This window comes from Ictidomys tridecemlineatus, chromosome 7 (genome assembly GCF_052094955.1).
Source record: "Ictidomys tridecemlineatus isolate mIctTri1 chromosome 7, mIctTri1.hap1, whole genome shotgun sequence".
In the NCBI taxonomy this organism is placed as follows: Eukaryota; Metazoa; Chordata; class Mammalia; order Rodentia; family Sciuridae; genus Ictidomys; species Ictidomys tridecemlineatus.
In genome coordinates this window covers 144,986,719-144,994,505 of record NC_135483.1, presented here as the reverse complement: position 1 = coordinate 144,994,505, position 7,787 = coordinate 144,986,719, and the positions used below count along the sequence as shown (strand labels likewise).

General features: G+C 37.8%; 1 pseudogene; it reads right to left on the bottom strand.

Annotated features, from left to right (window-relative positions):
* Positions 1-441: 441 nt before the first annotated feature.
* Positions 442-1,050, bottom strand: LOC101964846 (MICOS complex subunit MIC26 pseudogene; annotated as a pseudogene).
* Between the last annotated feature and the right edge of the window lie 6,737 nt (positions 1,051-7,787).

Sequence of the window (7,787 nt, the reverse complement as noted above, 5' to 3'; positions counted from 1 at the left end):
ATGGAACCATGTGGAGTCTACTTAGGCTCAGAAAATAGGCATTTAATGATTCTTTGTCCATGTGGGTGTAGCATGATGTAAATGGTGATAACCTATAGTTCTTCCAAAAGATCATGGATGAATAAATATGCCTAGTTTTAGCTGTGTTTTCAGTTCATGCAATGGAATATCCTAAATCTACAGAAATGATAGATGCAAATGGGGAAGAGGCTGAGTGAAGTAATATTATTATTTTTTTGAATTTGGATTTTAATTATGTATATAAATAGTGACATGAGAAAGAGGAATTCTAAGGGTTTTACAATATCTTTAGATGAAAAGATTTTAGCTTAGTCCACTTGTAAAATGATATCACTTAAGATAATGAAAAGGCCTACTAGAGATTTTCTTGAAGAAAAGTCCAGTTTACTATATTCAATATTGACTTCTCTGCCATTTTTCTGTAGAAATTCTGATGTACTGTCTGGAGTTTCCATTGTTTACCTGCAACTGATTAAAATGGGCAGAATGTGCAGTTTTCTACTTATTTCCAGGTGAATTCTTCACATTTCCTGGCTTATAATGCAAAAGTGAGAGCTTCTGAAAGTTCTCCTTCTGCAAATCTTTTATGACTATGTAGCCTCATAAACCCCAGTCATAAGTTCTCCCCAGTGACCTGGGCAAATGCAATGGCTTGTTGTGGGTAATAGATAGAGGCAGCTAATCCCATGAAACCAGGTGCATACATAAGCTTCTTTATTTTTGAACCTCTACTGAAAAGGAGTCCAACAAGGCCAGCAAAACCAATAACACCAAGTCTTGGAAAGAATCCAGGGGGTACATTTTGGAGATATTTATAGCTGTCTAGCCCCCATTGAATCAAACTTAACATTTGGGCTTAGTTTGGGAGTATGTTTCCTGACACCAACTTTATATGGCTTACAATGATGTTGAAGCTGTGAGATGCTTTCTTGAGTTGAGTCCTTGGCTCCTCCATATAATGTAAATACATGGACTCTTCAGAGCTGTATAGAATGAAAGCTCATCAACTTTCATAGCATTTTTGTGAGGTGCGTCCTTTTTGGTGTTGCATAGACTCTGAAGGTGAGCAGGCTCAGGCTGGCTGGCCCCAAGGACCTCCAAATTACCTGAGCCTGTGCTTTCAGACTATGTCCTGTGCTTTCAGCTTTCAGCTGCAGGGCAATTTTTTTTTCTTCTTTGCGATCTATTGTTCAACTTTTTGAACAAGTCTCTGCCGGTGGCTCCGGCAGGTGAGTTGAGTAATATTACATCCAAACAATGTTATTCTGTTGATCTGTGTTTTTAGTTAGTCTCTTATAGCAATTATGACAATCTCAAAAACTCACTTGAAGCTTTGGGTTGGATCCCCAGCATGGCAAAACACCAAACCAAACCAAACTAAAACATAAAGTGCAATTCAGATTGTTATTGGAAGTATACATAAGAAAACAAAATAGAATCACTGATAAGAAATCTGACATAATAAGAGAGACAAAAAAAAAAAAAAAGGATTGTGGCAGCCTTGTGTATGGTGCACACTGTGATCCCAGCTATTTGGGATGCTGAGGCATGAGGATCTCAAAATCAAGGCCAGCCTGGGAAATTTAGCAAGACCATATATCAAAAGAAAAAGTTTAAAAGGGCTGGGGATGTAGCTCAGTAGTGAAGCACCCTTGGGTTTAGACCCCAGTACCTAAACAGACAGACAAACAGAGCTGGGGATGTGGCTCAAGTGGTAGCACGCTCAACTGGCATGCGTGTGGCCCGGGTTCGATCACCACATACAAACAAAGATGTTGTGTCACTGAAAACTAAGAAGAAATAAATAACAAACAAAACCCCAAAGGGGTTTTAGAAACAAACTAAATAGCACTGTCTTTTTCTCTCTTTTTTTCCTCTTGTTTTTTTTTTAAAGATACAGGCAAACAATCTCCACTTGGCAGGATTAACCATGTTGAATTTAGAATGATAATATATTTTTGTCTTGTTTACATCCTTTATATTATTCAGAGTATGCTAATATATGCTGTTGTTTACTTCAAGCTTATAATGTCAACTATGAATTCTGTTAAATTCAAATTCTACGATAGTATCTTCAACACTGTTTATTAGGTGTACTACGAAACTTAGGAAAATATTTAGAATTTTTCAAAAGGATCAAACACTCATTAAGAATCATATGAGTATTTTAGAGCTTTCTAGGCTATTTACCTCAATTCCATCCTTCTATGAAAGAGTACATAGAACCACAGATAAGGCAAGTAAGTGATAAAGTGATTAAAGTTCTTCCAGTTCACTGGGGATGAAGCTCAACTTCACTTCCTATCACTGGTTTTGTAAATTCACACAGTTCTAAAGAACACCATTTAGCAAATAGCTCACTTTAACAGAAAGGATATATAAAATGCAGTATGTTTATTTAAAGTGTTTTCTTTCTTGATATTTGACAATTTTTACGAATCTTTATTAGATTAACCTGCAACCTTGAGTGTGTTGTTAACTTTCTCTAGGAATCTCAGTTAATTTGAGTTACTATAACTCCTTTTACAATAATGAAGTTTTATGTAAATTCAAACCCATTCAAGAAGAATTACCTTCTTGGATTACTGGAAAGGATTCTATACCATCAATGTTTCAATTAATTCATTGTTGCTATGATGGTGTTTTTCTCCTTTATATATGAAATTGAATTACAGTTGAATTAAGAATATTAGATCTGAAAGAAACCTTAGAAAGTATGTAACTCAACTCCCTCATTAATTTATTTTAGGGGGCATACAGATGAGTATGGTGGGAACAACAAAGTTAAGAGAATAATTCTATGAATGGGCCTATTGTGCTGATTCCCACATGCCTTCTTTTCTTTTTTTTTTTTTGTTTTGTTTTTAATATTTATTTTTTAGTTTTCGGCGGACACAACATCTTTGTTTTGTATGTGGTGCTGAGGATCGAACCCAGGCCGCACGTATGCCAGGCAAGCGCGCTACGGCTTGAGCAACATCCCCAGCCCCACATGCTTTCTTTTCCAAGAAGCAATTTACCTGCAGCCCTGCATGGCCTAAGTGAACAGGACAGGTCACACTGCTCAGCAAACTAACTGTTAATTGCAGCAGAAATGCAGGCTTGAGATAATGTTGATGGGAGGAACCCGGGAGACTTTTGTGGCTTGATCCTGAAAGTCTGGGAGATAAGGATAGTTCCTGTAACCATAAAATCTGTAAAAATGTATGGTTAAGAATCCAGTTAGAGCTGGGAGCCGTGTTGCATACCTGTAATCCCAGTGGCTCTGAAAGCTGAGGCAGAGGATCACGAGTTCAAAGCCAGCTTCAGCAATTTAGTGAGGCCCTCAATAATTCAGTGAAACCCTCTCTCTAAAAATATATATATATATATTTTATATATATATAATTATATTATTTTGTATATATATAATTATATATATATAATTATGGCTGGGAATATAGCTCATTGTTTAAGTGTCCCTGGGTTCAATCCCTAGTACAAAAAAGAAAAAAAAATACAATTAGAAGTGGTCAGCATGGGCCAATGTGACCTAGAATTGCCATGACAATGAAAGTCTGATGCCATCTTGCTATTAGTCAAAAGTCAAGAGGTGGACCTGGATTGGACTCTCTGGAAACTTCTCTGAGATTTCAAATAAATCTGGAGTGCAGGAGAGGCACACTGTCCCTCTCTTCACTGAAAGGACCCACTTTCTCCCTCAAGAATGTCCCCTTTCCCCTTTGCTGTCCCTTCAATAAACTCATTCCTGTTACTCTGAGTGACATGTCTGAAATCTTTCTGAGTTGGTTGCAAGAATCTGGATTTGAAGGAGAGTCTTTGTGTTGCTTCAGTTTCTCAGAAGGCCCCAGCTCTGTAACAATTTATACCACATTTTATTCATTGAATTATTGATATAATATAGTACTAAAGTTGCAAAAACAAAAACAAAAACAAAAAAAGAAAGAGAGAAAAAGAAAGGAAGTAAAAGAAAAATCTAGGACTAAGAAATGAAATTCATCTTCATCAATTAATCTTTATTCATTTACACTATAATTATTACCTGATTTTTTTTTTTTTTTTTTTGGCACTGGGGATTGAACTCAGGGGCACTTGACCACTGAGCCACACTCCAGCCCTATTTTGTATTTTATTTAGAGACAGGGTCTCACTGAATTGCTTTGTGCCTTGGTTTTGCTGAGGCTGGCTTTGAACCTGCAATTTTCCTGCCTGCGCCTCCCTAGCCACTGTGCCCAGCAATTACCTGAATATTTGTGCAGGAAATATTTTCACTACCTGATCATAATATCACAGATATAAAATAAGTAAAAGTGACCATGTTTATGGTTTCTGACATAGCAAGCAAAACCATCTTGTAGATGACACTCCTATAGTCTCATGGTTTAGTAGAGCATCTATATTTATACATAGACATTAAATATATCATTGATGCTGAGATTTTCCTTTCATAGAAAGTCTTAGTTTTGTACTTTCTCTATTTTATTTGATAATTTTTTTTATTTTTACAATATATTCATTAAATAGTTCCAGTGCTCTCTTGAATAAGGAATTATCTCAGTTATTAGGAATATGTGTTCTAAAATCCTCAAACTAATGTTTTGTGTCTAATACTTCAGTGTTCATATTTTAGTGACCACACACCTTTGAGAACTGAAAAAAGCTTTTCAGCATAGTGCTGTAAAGGAGAGAAACCATTCTATTTTTAGTTGCCAAGAACATCACATTCTAGCCAATACTTTTTTTACATGTACAAGTAAGACCCATGGTGTCATTAAAGCAGTTCTCTCTCTCTCTCTCTCTCTCTCTCTCTCTCTCTCTCCCTGTCTCTCTCTCTCTCTCTCTCTCTCTCTCTCTCTCTCTCTCTCTCTCTCGTTAGTTGTATATGGACACAATGCCTTTACTTCATTTATTTTTATGTGATGCTGAGGATTGAACCCAGTGCCTCACAAGTGCTAGGCAAGAGCTCTACCACTGAGTTACAACTCTGGCCTCTAAAGTATTTTTTACTGTGTGGAGCAAAGAGTGTTTCTAAAAAAAGGTGTTTAAACTGGGTGTGGTGGTGCAATCCCAGCAGCTGGCAAGAATGAGAACAGAGGATGATAAGTTAAAAGCCAGCCTCGGGCTGGGGTTGTGGCTCAGAGGTAGAGCGGCTGCCTGGCATTGGTGAAGCACTGGGTTTGATCCTCAGCACCACATAAAGTAAAATAAAGACATTGTGTCCAACTACACCTAAAAAGTAAATATTAAAAAAAAAAGCCAGCCTCAGCAAAAACAAGGAAGTAAACAACTCAGTGAGACACCGTCTCTAAATAAAATACAAAATAGGGCTGGGGATGTGGCTCAGTGATCGAGTGCCCCTGAGTTCAATCCCTGGTACAAAAAAAAAAAAAAAAATAGATATCTAAAACTGAAAACAAAATTTCCTGCTCATTCCCTTGAGAACCTGTTTTGCTGGAGGCAAGTAATTCTCAGGGAAGATTAGAGCTGCCATCATTACTTCCTGGCTCTCTGTCAATTCCAACATTAGACTCTTGGTTGTTTCCTGTCCTGTGAGTTTGAATTTCTAGGCAAAAAAAAGCAACAAGGTAGGAAGGATGTAGCTTCCCATTTCCACTTATATTTAAAAGGTAGACACTTAAATTAGGAGCCTACTGGTTGTCATAGTGTTTATATACAGTATTTCAGTTAATCCTTTTATTTACCATAGATAGGTCTAGTATCTCCACCTAAGAGACCAGGACACCGAGTGAGAGAAGCTAAGTAATTTGCTTATGATAATATGGCTAATAAAAGACAAGAAGAGAACACTAGAAACAGAGATAGTGTGAGATAAAATCTCACTCTGTAAGCAACTTGCTCAGGTCTTTCTTCTTTGCCTTGCCACCCTGAATCGCAATAGCAGCAGCTTAGGGCATCCCTGGGCCTCTGCAGATGAAGGCAACAGTTTTCTGAAATGAAGGCAATAACTAGCCCAGTGCCCTTTGAGTAAAATGCCATAAAAAATTTAAGGTGTAATATTGAATTCTTTCTTTTATTAGCAGTTTCATAACGAAATTCTCCATATGGGGTTGCTATAGTTTCAGAGGCAGGGCGTTGCTGGGCACTTATACAGGGGCCATTTTCTCCTCAGGTGACCTTACAATCCTTACAGGCTTATAGTTGTGTTTCAGACCTTCCCCCATTTGGTTCTTCCTACTATCGGCAATTTGTTTCTTAAAATGCAGGACTGGCTTTCAGCAAAGATTTTTTTTTTTCCTTTCCAAAATAGTGTGAAATTTAGATGTTAATTGTGTTTTGCTCATCTAATTAGATGTGTGAGTTGAGGAGTATAAAATATATCACTGGTTACTTTCTCACAAGAGACAATAAATCTCTCAGATTAAAAAGCAACATGGCATAGATTGTAATCAAAATAATATATTTTTATGCCAGGAGAATGAAATATTTTCAAGGGCTTTCCCTGAGAGATTAAGTTGGGTGATTGGCTAAATTTTCACATCTTCTCTTTCTGACAACCCCCTCCACCACCAGAAAAACAAAGGAGATATTTCACAATACATAATTTAAAGTACAACTATAGCTGGGTGTGGTAGCACACACCTATAATCCCAGTGATTTTGGAGGCTAAGGCAGGAGGACCAGAAGTTTAAGGACAGTTCCAGCAATTTAGGGAGGCCCTAAGCAACTTAGCAAGACCCTTTCCCAAATAAAAAATAAAAAGGACTGGGGATGTGGCTCAGTTGTTAAGTGCCTGCCCCTGGGTTCAATCCTTGGTACTACTGCTACTACTACTACTAATAATAAATAAAGTGAAGCTATAATTATCACCTAGTAATCTAGCCTCATATAATTCTCAACATATTTACCCCATTCCTCTTTGACATTTCTTTGCTCAAAATAAGCTTTGCAATCTAAGCTATTGAATGTCAATAATCAATTCCTTGGCTACATAATAGAATAATAAAACAAAATGATATATAACAAAGACTTTGATCTCTCATAAGAAATCTATGTAACCGGGCTGGGGATGTGGCTCAAGTGGTAGCGCGCCTGCCTGGCATCCCTGCGGCCCGGGTTCGATTCTCAGCACCACATACAAACAAAGATGTTGTGTACGCCGAAAACTGAAAAATAAATATTGAAATTCTCTCTCTCTCTCTCTCTCAAAAAAAAAAAAATCTATGTAACCATTTACTCCCAAATGCCCATATGTCATCTACAGGTGATAAGCAGTAATAAATAACTCCTAGAAACTCATGAAAAGGAACAGAGCTGAGTCCATAGCTCTCAACTACTTACAACAAGATATACAATTTTGTGATTTTCTTAGGACAACTCTTATAGATGGGACTCTGGTTTTCTGTGATCCCTGAATGCTTTGCTCAAATAGCCTGGAAAACACATCAGAGCCTGTCATATCCCTTCTCTATATCTGTCCTCCCTAAGGTGTACCACTCCTGGTAGTATATCCCTTAACTAAATGGGCTGGAGCATCCACACAAATATTCCAGAGGCCCCTCTGAACAGAAGGTGGAAAGAGAAGGTTGGAGGCAGCCTTTAGTCAGGGCCCCAATTCACTCATGCTTTCATGTCTGGCAAATGTTACCTGTTTCCCTGGATGAGATTAGAATTGGCTTATTCCATTCTCAAAGGGACCTACAGTGAAAGTTGTCATTGAACAGAGAAACTGAACGCTGGAGATGTGGCTCAGCGGTAGCGCGCTCGCCTGGCATGCGTGGGGCCCAGGTTCGATCCTCAGCACCACA